Consider the following 18,107-nt stretch of genomic DNA (forward strand, 5'->3'; position numbering starts at 1 on the left):
TGAGTCAAGAGTTCAAATAGGCTTGCCTTTATCATATATTGTACTTTAAATTCAAGCAGACACCACCAAATTTACCAGATTCATGTGAGTTTTCAAGACTTTGTACCATGACAAGATATGCTTTGGCTATTGTCAGACAGTTCTCAATGGTTCAGAAGATTACAGACCGCATATTATATGGGCAAATCAATCATGCTGTAAGAATCATGGAGCTCACGCCTTATTTTTAGATTTAAAGAAACTGTGATTTCTGATGTGCTTGCTCCTTTAAAATGTTCAAATAAGAAAATTTTTGAAAAAATGTTTTCTTTGAATTTTTCATGTACGATGGCCGCTCATCGTATAATGACGTCATAGCAGCCATCATTGCGGTTAAGTGCACAGCTAATCGTGGATGTGATCGATAGTGTGCACGGTCCTTTAATCAGGGCCGTATCCTCCTATGCTGCAGCTACTGCCATGGCAGTACCATTTTGTAAGGCTCAAAATTTCGGAATTCTTGTCATTTTTGCTTGATTTTAACCCTTTGGAAGGGGAAACGACCTAAATGTCGTTTATTGGTTGCATGGGGAAACGACAATTATGTCGCTTTCGGTAGACGTTTATAAAGCTGTCGCCTAGTAATGTTTAACAAAGGATATGAATGCTAGTAAGTTTTAAATGTCATCAACAAGATATTAAACGATGAACTACAATATGAAACGATTATCTTAGAGGCGTTGCTTTGCGCTAAAAGCTAATGAAATCAGAAAAGGAAATCCTCCTTGGAAAGGAATAAAAGTTGGAAAAACCAGTCAACATCGGCTCGACTTTCAAAACAGTAAAATAAAAAATTATTTGATCCTGTGATCATTAGCGATTTTTTGTCTGATCAGAATAAAAACAATTCAGATGATAGAAATGATGTAAACTTTTTGGACTTTTATTATACTTGGAATTTACAGAGAAAAACGATCGTTACGGTAGCTCGCAGGGCAACATTATAGCGTTGAACTCTACCAAAACGAATGCTTCTAAGCATCTCATACAGAGACAATATTACAAGGTTATATTTTTGTCGTAGTAGATATGTAAATGAATGCTTAAGTACAAAAAATTTTGTTCATAGAAATAAATTTAAGTTTGAGCTATTCATTTTAACATGCATAACACAAACTACTACTTGCTCAGTGCTGTAGATCATAGTATAAGTGCATTAATTTTAAGAATGTTGCTTTATTAATTTTACTTTTTTAACTCTAGAATGTCATTTAATTAAATTATTTCATAGGAGAAAACTAACCACCCTTTCCCAAACTGCCTCCTGAGAGGGCGCTCGGCACACCTCTCGGACTCTCCCTGCAGTACCATTTTCGAACAGGTAGATACAGCCTTGCCTTATGATGAAAAGTTTTTAGCAAAAAACAAGCAGATTAGTTACGTGTTGCACAATGTCTACACAGACACTATAACAAGCTCTACAGCATTCTCTTAGTGTAAAATGAGGAATGTTTTACTTTGATATTTAGTTATAGACTTCATTTAGTGGTCAAGTAGAACTTCGCTTTTAGCAAACTGATAGCAACAATTACGAACCCGCATATTTTAGCGACCTGTAGGAAAGAGCATATGGGTGCGTGCAGTTTGGATGATATTTACCAAAAGACTTAAAAATGAATAAATTTTCCTAAACTGGCAGACAGGCAGACACACAGACACAAACACGCACAGACACATAGACACATAAACACAAACACACAATTATGAACAACTATGAAAACATACGCTAGACAGCCGTATGTTTCAATTGTACATGTATGTGTATGAAATTTTTTCAACTTGGTTGACCATTTTACCCAATTATCCAGTATATCACTAAAATGATATCCAAGACGGTTAACACACAGATTATAGTAGTTTTCTACAAGGTTACCATATCGAAGACTTGCGAAGATGTGAATATGTTTGCATTCGCTCACTTTCAAACATGCAACTCGTGGGCTGACTTTAGAATGATATAAGCAGATAATGGCAGCAATCAGAGGCGTGGTTAATTATTATGTGTCACTTTCAACAACGCCTTCACTTATGGCTGCGTGGGAAGGTAAATGGGTTTAAGGTATGCGTCATTATTCACCTTTTAATCTTCCAATCTGTTAGCTTTGCCAACTGAGCTGACAGATAATCAAAAGGTGATTGGCTGACTCGTCGTTATCAAATTTGATGGTTATCACGATTAACATATGAAATCTTGATAAAGAGTAGATAGCCACAGATTACGTTGCTTTTACTTGTTTTCAACCTCAGTTAGAACGTTTTCTAATTGCGAAAATATACATTTCTATTCTTGCAGCATATGTTTCCTTTTCAACAGTCCAAAGCACCTCTAGTCAACTTTTCTTTGGGTAAGCCAAGCACTCAGCTTAAAGTTTAAGATTAGGTTTAATGATTGTATAAAGTTAATCAATTGTTTTTTGCGAGGAAATAAATATATAGCTGAATCAATGATTGCCCAAAAATATTCATGAACCGACGCAGAAGTATATGTGTTATTGAATATGAACATAAGAAAAATAAGTATGACTAAAACTCAATAGCAAACAAACTTAATGGCTCTTGCTCCAAAACACAGGGCTAAACAAAATTTTATGTACATAGCTAAACAAAATGTATAAAACAACACAATTTCAACAAAAAATGCTGAGTAAATGTTCATAATTTTTAAAGTTTTTAAAATGTATCAAAGTGTATTAAAAAGGGATACAGGTGGGCTTTTGCGCTTTTGTCATTCTGCTACGAACTAAAATTTTCAAAATCTACATATATAGAAAAAATTCTAAAATCCATATTAATAAATTCCACTTTGTGATTGTGTGTGTCTGTAGGTGTGCATGCGCATGAGGGTGTATTAGTGCATGTCTGTGTGCGTCTATGTCTTTCTGTGTGCACGTGTGTCTATTTGAGTATCTGTGTGCGTGCGTGTGCATGTGCGCATGTGTGCATGTGCGCGCGTGTGCGTGTTGCGCGTGCGCGCGTGTGTGTGTGTGCCTGTGTGTGTGTGTGTGTGTGCGTGCGTGAACTTGTAAATGCATGCAATTGGGGACTCACACCAGAATTTAACAGACAAATTGGGGACGTTCGGAAATTGGGGACGTCCCCAATCTTTTAAACCCTTTTTTCTTATAAAAAACTAAAAAATATATAGTTTAATCCAACTCCCGACAAAATCTGAGCACTGTCCCCAAATGCCTGCATTTGTACGAGAACATCTGTGAGTGTGGGTGTGTGAAAAAATATGTAAGTCCCCATAAAGTTTGTTAAATTCTTACACACATTTGACCTGTTTCCATTTGTGAGTAGGCAAATATTTTCGGAGTTTTCTTCTCATAGAAACTTTTTACCTAACAATTGGGGACATTATATCTTATTGGGGAGCTAATTTCTACCTTGTAAAAACTCACAATATTTGCGAGTTGCTACAAGAATGAAATTACAAGAGATGAAAACTCACAATATTTGTGAGTGAAAAGTCACAATATTTGTGAGTTTTTTTTAAAAATGTAGCTTCGGAAGCAAATTGAGCGTTTACACTATTTTTGAACTTATGTTTAGCTAAAGGCTATATTTGCTCTTCTGCATTACAAATGTATTTTGTAGTTTAGCATTTGCAGAGTTTTTTTTACAATATAATGTATTTGGTCAGCAGTTATACACGCTCAGCAGACATTTGAAAGTGTGTCTCGTTAGCTTCCTTCAATAGTTCAGGCCTTTAATAATCCTTGAGAGCTCTTGTACTTTTTCAAATATTCTCACATATGCATCCTTTTTTACTTACTAGCTTTTATTTTTAGTATGGTTGTAGTTTATACGCAATTAAAAAAAATTGCGCTTTATTATTCAAAAGATTTGTTTGAATTCATTATGTACATTTCTTACATAAGTTATAGCTGCATAAAATCTCAGGTTAATTTCACATAGTCTTAAGCATAAGATCTCTGTACATGTACTTTATTGACTTCAAATCTTGATCCATTGTATGTCTTTGCAAGAACTTTACTACATCATCCTTCCTTGATATTTTTAAACTGAATAAAATATTAAAATAAAACATGTAGCCTCCAATGCTTTCTCTAACTCGTTTACATTTTTCCTATATCTATGAATAATAATGGTCAAAATTCTGGTTTAAAATATATTTTAAAAGTTAACTTGAATGTCTGATAATTTTGGTTCAAAACATTTAAAACAAACATTATTAAACCAATTTCAAGTGTCTCTGCAAATTTGTAATCTGAGATCTGTATGTTGTTAGAATTCAATGAAATTTTCTGTTTTTTCTTTCTCAGACCAACGATCCGTCATTGAACTTTTTTACTATGTAGTATTCTTTCATCAGCTCCACTAAAAAACTTTTGTTGCTGTTTGACAAGGTAGTATATCTTTAGAGAATGAAAAAGCTAGATGGAAAATTCTGCCATACATTTATTGCTCCTCATTGAAAATACTTATAGTTGTTTTAGAAAATATATATATTTCATCAAGTTTATTTTTAGTATGTTAACAATACCAATCTTTTTATCTAAAGCTTGATTGTAATTTAACTCTTATGTCCCTATGCTTGCTTTTCATGTATGGCTTGAAAACAATGGAATTATACACGTTTCTAGTTTAATCAATTGTGGTTATCAATGTGTAAAACTAAGCAGCAGTGTCAACATTTAATGAATATATTTAATTCTTTTTGGTTTTTGGATTTTTGAAAAAGTGCTTGTCATCACCTCACTTGTTCTTTTTACTTTTTTTATAATAGTTAACTCATGCTGACGCAATGTAAATATGTTGATGACTGGCATTGCTAGCAGTATAAAATGAAATACGGCAACAAAATTAATTCAGTAACGTAATTAAATTTGTTGTCTGTTTATGTCAATCGCTAATGGCCTAACGCTGAGTTATCCTTTGTACATCATACATGTGTATCATCATTAATAGTTCCTAAAAGTAAATTAAAAAAGTGTCATAATATGTATATTTATTACTCAACAAAGATTTCATAGACAACTATAGAACTGTTGAACTGAGTTTGAAGTAGAAATGAAGTCATGCATAACTTTTAATAGCATAATTGTGAAAGTGTGCACATGAGATTGCACATGAAATTGTCCACCAAGCACATGAAATTGGCAAAAAATTAAGTATACAAAAAAGCAAAGTGTTTTTGCATACTCGCAAACAATAAAAAGATTTTTTGGGGTGTTAAATGGGTGTGAAATACTGACCGCAAATAATCGTCAACATGAATGATTTTTTTAATGTTTATTTTTACTTCGTTCATGGGAATGCAACAGATTAAATTTTTTTTAATTTTATTGTAGTATTCATCATATATAATTTTAGCTGGATTTCAGTAGTGTATATATGTAAGAGCCTAATACGGTTCAGTGAATGCATGAAACTTTGTTTGTTATACGATACAAAGCCAAATGCGCTTAGCTAACGTCTCAACAAATAAGCAATGCATACTGAAAATCTATATATAAATATCAGTGTCTTTTTGTCTTTTATTGTATGTTCATTTATAATAAGTATGCTTTGTTTTAACATAACAATGCATAACTTACATGACTCTCTCATAAGCTTGATTGATATGATAAGCAAGAATATTGCAATCAGTAGAGAGCTGTAGTAGAACTGAAACAGGCACAGTATAAATTACATAAATATATAAAAAGTACACAGAAATAAATGCAGTACGCAGAAATAAAAGAAAACACCTTCATTTGAAACCGTCATTTTTATTACCCGTGCAAAATCGGGCAATCTGCTTGTTTTATATAAAGCAAGAGAGGCTGCTACCTATTTGTAAAAATTCACAACAATAAAAAATCTAAAGAAGTTAGACCAATATAAAGAAAAACATTTTTTATAATTAAAACACAAAATGAAAGTAAAACTTCTGTTGATCACCAAAAAATACCAAATAGTAGATCCCTGGTCAAAGATTTTCAAAATCACACTGGCAAAACTGCTAGCAATTTCTTGTTAACTGTTTTTTTAATTATTCTTGACAAAGTTATTACTTGCGCTGTTTTAATTAAAAAAGTTTACAGGTAAACGTTTGTTATTTTGCTATTTTTAATTTTGTTCCAAAAACTTTGCAATTATTTTTTATAGATTGCATTGTAACAAACTAATTTTAGATATCAATAGCGATAGGGCAATAAATTAATTATGGTGCTGTTGTTATTGTGATTCCTAATTTGAAGTAAACAGTTTTATAAGAATTATTCTATAGCGGGCCATTGACTACTTCTGTTGGAAAGCTTACCTACAGTTTTAATGTTTGAAAAACCGACTCATTTAACTTTTTGTTGGTCATAGTTGCTTGTTTTTCTAATAGTTACTTTAAAAAACTCTCACAGCATTGGTAAAATTTTCGTGCTATTTGAGATTTGTTTGAGCCAACATGTTATCGCTTCTCAACCTTTGCCTGTCATACATTTAGCCTGTAGTGTCTTGCTTATGATTATGTAACATCGCAGAACCACAAGTTAAATATAGAGAACAAAGAAACTTATTCAGTACTGCTGGTCATCTGTAATAACAAGATTATAACATTGGATGCTTTACACACCAAATCAAAGACAAATAAGATGTTTACTTCCATAAAATTTGTGCTATACAATTTACAAATATTCAATGAGTTTATTATTTTCCATTTACTCCATTCTATAATATTCTATTGGCACAAGGCTTTATTGTTAATTAAAAACCAAGCAGATGCAGTGAGTGAGACATGTTTTTAATAAAATAGTAGCTTGTAAATTTCACAGACACTGCAAATAATTTGTCAATAATTTACCTAGGCGCGAGATTTTGAACTTCATTTGCAATATCACCCAGTTAGCCTCAAACAGAACAAATTGTATTTGTTTTGTATTAATGATACTCATGTTCACATTCACTTTAAATCGCATTGTTTTTACTATGCCAATCTTTTTAAGAAAATGCGTACTTATTTGCCAATATAAATAGCTTTCAAAATGCATCAAATTACTGCTCAGGCGCCAAAGAGTAATGTTATATGTTTTAAATAGAGAAAATAAAGTGAACCACCTGTAATAATCAAGCCGGATCATATTTTCAAAATATTACATATGAATTGATGTTGCACACAAAGATCACTGTTATCATGAACTATACAGACATAGATCAATGTTGTCAAATATTTCCAATGGAAACATCCTATTTGACATTCGCAAGAATTTTTTATAGATTGCAGTGTAGCAAACTAATTTTAGATATCAATAGTGCAATAATTTACTTATTGTTCTATTGTTATTGTGATTGCTAATTTGAACTAATCAGTTTTATGAGAATTATTTTATAACTGGTCATTGACAACTTTGGTTGTAAATTTTATCTACAGTTTCAATGCTTGGAAAACCCATCTAATTGTTCTTTGTGTTACTGATAGTTGCTCTTTTTTCCATAATTACTTTGAAAAAGTCTCACGGCATTAGTGAATATTTGATGCTGTTTGCGATTTGTCTGACCCAACATGTTATCGCTTCTCAATCTTTGCCTGTCATACCTTGAGCCTGTAGTGTCTTGCTTATGATTATGTAATATCGAAGAATCAGAAGTTAAATCTGGAGAACAAAGAAACTTATTCAGTACTGATGGTCATATACAATAACAAGATTATAACGTTTGATGCTTTATACACCAATCAAAGACGAATCAAATGTTTACTCTCATAAAGTTTGCTCTTGCTAGCATATACAATTTACAAATATTTGATGAATTTAGTATTTTCTGTCTACTTTGCTCTACAGTATTCTATTCTGCGCAAAGCTTTATGGTTAGCTAAAATGCAAGCAGACTCAGCAAGTGAGACATGTTGTAAATGCTATGGTGGCTTCAAAATCCCCAGACACTGCAAATAGCTTTTAAGAATCTACCCAGGTGCCAGGTTTTAAACTTTATTTGCAACATCACCTAGCTAGCCTCAAACAGGAAATATTACATTTGTTTTGGATTAATGATAGTCGTGCTCACGTTCATTTCAGATCACATGATTTTCACTAAGCCCATTTTTTAAGGAAATGCGTACATATTTGCCTATCTAAACAGCTTTCGCAGTGCATCAAATCACTGCATAGTTTCTGAAGAGTTATCACATGCATCTTAAATAGAAAAAATAAAATGAACAAAAGCTAACAATCAAGACAAATCATATTTTTAAAATATTTCATCTAAATTGATGTTGTTCCCATAGACTACTATAATTATCATACGCTATACTGACATAGGGCAATATTGTCAAATGATTTATTTGATAACATTATGAAAAACAAAACGTAATATGGAACACAAATTAATTCTTTAATTGGACTATCGAATTTACAAAGAGTTGAACAGTTACATTTTAAAACAAATATGAAGGGTATTTCTTATAAAACCTTTTTCAATTTCTCAAGAGAAATTTAGTATTTTGACAATTTTAATGCAATTTAACCATGAGCAACTTATACCAGAAGAAAATTATGATAGACAATAGAATTATATCACCCTAACTATAGAAGGTTTGAAGTCATGTATTTACTGATTTGCTTTAGTTTTTAATTTAAATTGCAATTGGAAAAAATCTTTTAAACCCAAAATGCATGATTCTCAAAGTTGATTGTTGGAATATCACACTTCCAAAGTTTTTTTCTTTTGCATCACATTAGATAGTTCGGTTGATGTACCGGCTTGCACAGCAAGAACTTTAATAGTGAGTGTTTATTGCAAAGTTGTTTTCTAGTGTTGTTGTTTTTGTAATAATTTTTGTTTAATATCCGTCGTTTTGGTATACTTTTAGTGTTGGTAGAGAATCTCCTGAACCAAGTAAATATTATTACTTTCCACTTATTTTCTGCTAAACATTAAGCAGCAAGGGTCCAGGTAATCATGATGCAACATCAAACAGCAACAAGATCTATTAATAGAACAAAGGAAATTATGCAATACGGTTACTTGCAGGCAATAATAAGATCATATGGTTTGCGACTTTTACACAGTCTCTCATCCAGAAAAGAAATTTTTTCTTTAAAGATATGCTCTCCATAACATACTACACTTAAAAATATTTAACGGTTTTAATTACAATGCTAATTTTATATGAAGCAAGAGAGGTTGATAATTGCTTATAAAATTCACAATAATAAAAAGTCTGCAGGAATGATACCAATTTGCAAAAGTATTTCTGATAATTTAGACACGAAGTTAAACAAAAACTTGTGTTGAGCACCAATAATTACCAACTGGTAGATCCCTTGTTGAAAATTCGCAAAAGCACACTTGCAAAATTGCCTGAAGATCCTTGTCAACTGTTTGTTATTACTGCTGACAAAGTTATTACTTTTGGTCTTTTACTCAAGGAAGGTCACAAGCCAAAACTCCTGTTTTGTCAATTTGTAATTTTGTTTGAAAAACTACACAAGTCTTTTTAGAAATTGCATTGTAACAAAATAATTTTAGATATCAATAGCAATAGTGCAATAACCTACTTATTGTTCTATTGTGATTGCTAATTTGAACTAAACATTTTTTTTAGAATTATTCTATAGCTGGCCATTCACTACCTTTGTTGAAAAGCTTACCTATAGTTTTAAAGATTGGAAAACTCATCTCACTTTACTTTGCGTAGCTCATACATGTATATTGCCACCCCTTTTTATTAATAATTGCTTTGAAAAAGTCTCACAGCATTGATAAACTTTCTGCTCTGTTTAAGAGTTTTCTGAGCCAACATGTTTATGACTGTTGAAACTTTGCCTGTCATACATTGAACATGTCTTGTTCTGCTTATGATTATGTAATATTGAACAAGGATCAATTAAACTTAGGGAACAAAGAGACTTATTCAATACTGCAATCAGTAAAGTTCAGCACTGCTCATGCACAATGACAAGATTATAACAGTTTCTGCTTGTACACGAAATCAAAGACAAAGAAGATCCTAAACCCTTATAAAGTTTGTGCTCAATAGCATAGACGCTTTACAAATATTAAATGAACTTAGCATTTTCTGTCTACGCAGTTCTATAATATTCTATTCTGCGCGCGGCTTTATGGTTAGCTAAAAACCAAGCAGATTCAGTGAGTGAGACATGTTGTTAATGAAATGGTAGCTTGTAAATCTCACAGACACTGCAAATAATTTGTCGAAAATCTACCTAGGCACAAGATTTTAAACTTTATTTGCAACATCAGATAGTCATGCTCACTTTTATTTTATATTACATTGTTTCCACTATGCCCATTTTTTTAAAGACATGCGTACATATTTGCCAATCTAAACAGCTTTCACAATCCATCAACTTACTGCACAGTTGCCAAAGAGTTATGCCATGCGTTTTGAATCGAAAAAGTAAAGTGAACAACAGTTAACGGTAAAGACAAATCACCTTTTCAAAATATTTCATATTATTGGATGTTGCTCACATAGATGATTATTATCATAAACAACACTGACTTAGTAAAATATTGTCGAAGGTTTCACATTGAAATTTTATACTTAAAAATTTATTAAATACTTAAATAATTTGATAGTTACTGTCTATTTTTATGTTTAAAAACTTCAAAATGAATTAAAAGCCAAACAGGCATAGCAAGTGAAATGTGTTTGACAGGTTGTATTTTGTTTCACAGATTCTGAAGATAAATAATTCTGGCAAATACCTACTTAGCAGACAGCAAATCACCTTTAGTTGCAATATTGTCTTTTAGCTGTACACAAATTATATTATATTTGTATTGCATTAGTGTTGTTGTCTTGTGTATGTGTGCCAACTATAGGCTCAATAGTTTCTATCATGCAAATATTTGAAAGAAAATAAATATTTTTTAATACACCTAATAATTTTTGTACAGGAATTGGTAAAAATCCCAAACTAATAGGTTAAATGTCATACACAACCATGATAATAATTCCAAAACCGAAATGAGGATATATTATTGCAATGCTATTTCTATTATTTGGTTAAACTAATGTTTGCAAAATTAATCGTTGAAACAACAAACACACCTCCAATTTCTCAATGTTTCATGAATTTTTTATGAATGAAAGTATACTTAATTTATTCATTAATATTCTAAAAGTAATGGTTGTATTTTAATTACCGGTTTTGATAATATTCGTAGTTATTGAAACAGCATTGAGAAATTTTATGACTGTATGTACAGTTATGATATTTGCTTTATGTTTTTAAACCAATGGCCATACAAGCAAATGTTCATGCACTGATATTTTTACCATCAATTTGGGAACATCTTATTACAAATTTTTTGAGATTGGTGGCGACTAATTGTGCTCTTATAATCATTGTGTAATGTTCCAAACTAATGGTTGTAATATAATAAGTATTTGTTGTGGTATTCATCTTTCCAAATTAGAGATATTTTATTCTTTGTCATCAAATGTAACAACAAACTGAAGGAAACTTTTTGCAACATCCTTGATATGAATTAATACTAGGTATGCACCAGTAAATTTTGACAATTATTTCAAACCAATGGTTAAAAGATCATGCAAACTCGTGGTTATATTTGAAGCCTCAAATTAGCAACCACATAGCACAATGGCGTTGAGATGCTATATCACTCAAACTGCTTTTGTAATAATTGCTCAATATCTCGAGCAAATGGTTAAAAAATCATACAAGCTTTGTGGAGATAACGAAGCGAGCAATAGGGACATTTTATTACAGATACTTTGAGCTGTTGTATGACTGTGAGCGGAGTTGCATATTGGCCAACTTCCCAGAATAGTTACATAATTATAAACACTGGTGATGGTATTTTAGCATCTATTTGGGGACATCTTGTCACAATAGCTATGAGATGCTTGATCACTGTGTGTAGATTGGTAATAATTGATCAATGTTTCAAACTAATGGAAGCAAAATCATTCACAGTTGCGATATTAGTTTTAGCACAAAATTGGTGAAGTTTTCCCACACATTCGCTTTAAGATGGTTGGCGAATAAGTGTGCACTTACAATTATAGATCAATTTTTTCAAGCTAATGGTTCAAATATAACTAAAACTTCCTGTGATATTTGTGCCATTAAATTAGAGAGATTTTTCCACAGCCCAGATGCTTTGAAATGATTAGTGACTGTACATGAACTTACAAAAAATTGTAAAGTCATATGCATATGTGATAATAGTTATGTGATCAAATTGAGACATCTTGGCATGATGAATTTACATGGCTTAAAACTGCACATTATTTTATCATAATTGGTTAATGCGACCATACAAATGTTTAAAATAGCGTAAACATGTCTGAGATATTTGGCTCTCAAATATCGGCCATCTTACAGCAACGGTTTTTAGATTGTTCATGACTGTGATTTCACACATAATAATTGTTCTATGTCCCCAAATATATAGTTAAAATATCATACACACCTGTGAGAATAATTTTACCATCAAATTGGGGGCATATTGTTGCAATGGTGTTGACATTGTCTATGACTGACTGTGTTCTTCTGTTCTAATTGGTCAATGTGCTCAGAAAACTGCTTAAAAAGCATATTCATTGGAGTTGCTAGTTTGGCATTAAATTTGGAACATCGAGCAGCAATGGTATTAGGAGTGATGATGACTGTGATTTCAAATAAAATAATCAGTCAATGTCCCCAAATTAATGGTTAAAATATCGTACACACCTGTGAGAATAATTTTACCATCAAATTGGGGACATATGGTTGCAATGGTGTTGACATATTCTATGACTGACTGTGTTCTTTTGTTGTAATTGGTCAATGTGCTCAGGAAACTGTTTAAGAAGCATATTTATTGGGATTGATATTTTAGCATTAAATTTGGAACATCGAGCAGCAATGGTATTAGCAATGATGATGACTGTGATTTCAAATAAAATAATCAGTCAATGTCCCCAAATCAATGGTTAAATTATCATACACACCTGTGAGAATAATTTTACCATCAAATTGGGGACATATTGTTGCAATGGTGTTGACATATTCTATGACTGACTGTGTTCTTTTGTTGTAATTGGTCAATGTGCTCAGGAAACTGTTTAAGAAGCATATTTATTGGGATTGATATTTTAGCATTAAATTTGGAACATCGAGCAGCAATGGTATTAGAAATGATGATGACTGTGATTTCAAATAAAATAATCAGTCAATGTCCCCAAATTAATGGTTAAAATATCACACACACACACACACCTGTGAGAATAATTTTACCATCAAATTGGGGACATATTGTTGCAATGGTGTTGACATTGTCTATGACTGACTGTGTTCTTCTGTTTTAATTGGTAAATGTGCTCAGAAAACTTCTTAAAAAGCACATTCATTGGAGTTGATATTTTGGGATTAAATTTGGAACATCGAGCAGCAATGGTATCAGGAATGATGATGACTGTGATTTCAAATAAAATAATCAGTCAATGTCCCCAAATTAATGGTTAAAATATCACACACACACACACCTGTGAGAATAATTTTACCATCAAATTGGGGACATATTGTTGCAATGGTGTTGACATTGTCTATGACTGACTGTGTTCTTCTGTTTTAATTGGTCAATGTGCTCAGAAAACTTCTTAAAAAGCACATTCATTGGAGTTGATATTTTGGGATTAAATTTGGAACATCGAGCAGCAATGGTATTAGGAATGATGATGACTGTGATCTCAAATAAAATAATCAGTCAATGTCCCCAAATTAATGGTTAAAATATCATACACACCTCTGAGAATAATTTTACCATCAAATTGGGGACATATCATTACAATGGTGTTGACATATTCTATGACTGACTGTTTTCTTTTGTTATAATTGGTCAATGTGCTCAGGAAACTGCTTAAGAAGTATATTTATTGGGATTGATATTTTAGCATTAAATTTGGAACATTGAGCAGCAATGGTATTAGCAATGATGATGACTGTGATTTCAAATAAAATAATCAGTCAATGTCCCCAAATTAATGGTTAAAATATCACACACACACACACACCTGTGAGAATAATTTTACCATCAAATTGGGGACATATGGTTGCAATGGTGTTGGCATATTCTATGACTGACTGTGTTATTTTGTTATAATTGATCAATGTGCTCAGGAAATTGCTTAAGAAGCATAATTATTGGGATTGATATTTTGGCATTAAATTTGGAACATCTTGCAGCAATGGTATTAGTAATGATGATGACTGTGATTTCAAATAAAATAATCAGTCAATGTCCCCAAATTAATGGTTAAAATATCATACACACCTGTGAGAATAATTTTACCATCAAATTGGGGACATATCATTACAATGGTGTTGACATATTCTATGACTGACTGTTTTCTTTTGTTATAATTGGTCAATGTGCTCAGGAAACTGCTTAAGAAGCATATTCATCGAGGTTGATATTTTGGCATTAAATTTGGAACATCTTGCAGCAATGGAATTAGGAATAATCATGACTGTGATCTCAAATAAGATAATCAGTCAATGTCCCCAAATCAATGGTTAAAATATCATGCACATCTGTGAGAATAATTTTACCATCAAATTGGGGACATATTGTTGCAATGGAGTTGACATATTCCATGACTGACTGAGTTATTTTGTTATAATTGTTCAACGTGCTCGGGAAACTGCTTAAGAAGCATATTCATCGAGGTTGATATTTTGGCATTAAATTTGAAACATCGAGCAGCAATGGTATTAGGAATGATGTTGACTGTGATATCAAATAAAATAATCAGTAAGTGTCCCCAAATCAATGATAAAAATATCATACACACCTGCGATAATTTTTCTACAACCAATATTGGGATATCTTTTCATGATAAAATTTCTACTAATTTGTTAAACTAATGGTTACAAACTTGCTGATTAAAATACCAAACATTCCCTTGTGATGGTGAAAAGTACCGACTCCCCATTAGACTAGAATTGAGCGAATTTATGATATCGTGTGCACTTGTAATAGTTTGTCAATTGTACCTAAATAACTAATATACCTGTATACTAATACATACACACTTTTCTTTTATGTTTACATCATACATCAGAAAAATTGTATGACAACATACTTGAGACTATTTTTGACGGTTTGCAGTTACAATAACTGGCCAATTACTTCAAAAAACATTGACTTTAGTATCATACATAATTTGGATGACGTACACGCCTTCAAATGGAACAAAATTTATTTCAATAGTACCGAGATAGCTCAAATCAGTGCGTGCAGTGATAGTATTTATTTAACACTCCGAAGCTAATGGTTAAAATATTTTGCATACTTTTGGTCATATCTGCACTTAAAATTGAGTCAATCTTGTTATTAAATATTTGAATAGATTACAATTAAATGTATGGTTTTTGCAAAGAAGGGCAACTCAATATATTTTTAAGAAAATGTAATAGAAGGCAAATTTTTGGTACAGATAGCACGTTTTATTAAACATAATTATATTTTTATAAGGTAAAAGTTATTGGGCTTACATTAGGTATATTGGAGATACCAATGCTTCATTTCCAAAGCTTGATTCTAATATGTCTCCGCCTATGCTTGGCTTTTCATGCATGGCTTACAAACAAAGGAATTGCACAAAAGTTTAGATTAAAAGTGGTAATCATCAAGTGCAACCAAACAAAAAAGTATGACTAAAATTAACTGTATCCAAATTTATTTGGCTTCCTGATTTAAAAAAAATTACTCACATTTGCTTGCCTGGTTATTTTTACTTTTGTTTAAAAAAGTTAACTCGTGATCGCGCGATGTAAATTTTCTGATTGCTGCTTTTGGTAGTGATAAAATGAGATGTAGCAACATACTTTATCGATTATAGTAATTAAATTTGTTGCCTATTCAGGGCTTAGGAGTTCTATGAAAACTATGTTGAAATGTTTACCTTGAACATACTCGCGTTAAATGTTAAAAAGTCTTAAATCTAAATAGACATCAGCCTGCACCCCAGGCCTGGCTGTTTGCAATTCAAAACCTTAACTTGAACAGATCACCGTAAATTCTGTGAAGCAATTGATTACACTGAATTTATTACTAAAAATAAAAGTCTAAGGTCGATTCACCCTTTGCGCACCATACATGTGTAGAATTAGTACTTTAAATAGGTTTAATAAAGAACTATTAAACTTCTAAGTTGACATTTGGGGAAAAATTAAGTGATGGATAACTTTTACAAGCACATTTACGAAAGTGTGGGAAAAGTATCACATACCGACAACTCCAAAATGGTTGAAAAGAACAAAAATAAGCCAGAGTTATCTTCTCTACGCAAAAGTCCCCGTTTATTAGATAAAAAATTCATACACGTGTGTGATGTGATGTCCCCAAAGTTAGTGTTAAATTCTCATGAGCTATAACTGAAAAACGGATAAGATGACAGCTCCAAAAATCAGTGCATTTGTAAACCCAACAAAAAATGTTTAAATATGTTATTTTTTAAAGCTCTTAATGATAGATGAAAATTGTCCTCAAAGTGATGGTAAAAATATCGCGTCCCCAATTGCATGCATTTACAAGACTGCGTGTGTGTGTGTGTCTGTGTGCGTGTGCGTGTGCATGTGCGTGAGCGCGTGCGTGTGTGTGTCTGGGTGTGTATGTGTGTGTCCAGATAAACGATATGCATTTCCACATTTTTGGCTGATAACCAAACTTCGCACACCCATGCGCTCCTTCCATATGTCATAAAGATTCAGGTTAAAAACTATATTTGATACATGAGAGCCAGCCTTCCAAACACTCTTATGTGAGCTAACGTGAAATAGGTATCTGCCATCACCTGACTTACTGTTATTTGATTAGGGACAGTGAAGCACGGATATGAGGAGGGAATATTCCCTACGGCGTATTTTCCTCTCCAAATAATGTATAGTGTTGACAAGGACTGAATGAGTCATCAAATCTACTAGTAGCTATTTGGTCATAATGTAATTACTCTGTGTTATTACATATACCATACACTTTTTATAAAATACACAATACATACCATATTTCCCACATACTCGATTTAGATAGAGTTGCCTGCTCTTGAGTTTATAAGCAGCTTTGGAAAACAAGTAACTACATGTCGGAAACGCAAGCTAATCCAAGTTGCAATGTATTTTAATTAAAAGTGTAAAAAATCTACTCTTTCCAAATAAACTTACTTATACATATGGTCAGCTTATTTTTTGCCATGTTAATTTCATTTCAGCTTTTTACTACTCATAAACATAAAAACAAAAATAGTGCTTAATATACAGTGATACTGCCTTTATCATTTACATGTACGACATTTTTCTCTCTCTTTCCAATCTTTTGATTCTATGACTAGTATAATGTACTGTATTATACGTTATTATATACTTAATAAATATTATTTACTTTCACTTTCTCAAAGCATTATCACATTTCGATGACAGTTTCAAGAACCAACTGTTGAATGCATTATACAGAAGTTGTTTTTCCACTTCCTAGACAACATACACCATTAAATGCTAGAGCTTTTATTAAATGCAACGTTTATTATATATTTTAGCAGCAATCATTTAAGTCATGAAAACAAAATAGAATAAATCTAGCAACCTTAATAAATGAGAAGTCGTAATACATTTACTGCTTTATTGAAAAGGGTGATTGTAGCACCAACCAACACAAAGGTTTGTTAAGAACAAAGACTAACTAACTTTTGGGCAAACAATATTTTAATTGTAATCAATTACACTCCACGAGAAAACAACTCTAGCTGACCAACTTATTGTTAGACTAATTCTAAATACTATAAGTCAGTTATTGGCGCATTGGCTACATTCCTCCATTTTAACTCTCACTGCATGAGGAGATAATACCAGTGACAATGTTTACACTCCTTCACTAATGACATATAGTAGCAAAATATTTGTTCTTCTGCATTTGGAAGACCTGAAACCAACTTTCCATCTGCTTAACAGATTCAAAAATAAGTAAATATGTAAGCAGATAGCTAAATAATTAGATAGCTAAATAAATAGAGATAGATAAAGCGACAAGTAAATATAAATATAGATTAAAATATAAATAGTTGGATAGGTAACCTAGATAGATACATTGATCGATAGGCC

This window comes from Watersipora subatra, chromosome 9 (assembly GCF_963576615.1).
Source record: "Watersipora subatra chromosome 9, tzWatSuba1.1, whole genome shotgun sequence".
Classification (NCBI taxonomy): domain Eukaryota; kingdom Metazoa; phylum Bryozoa; class Gymnolaemata; order Cheilostomatida; family Watersiporidae; genus Watersipora; species Watersipora subatra.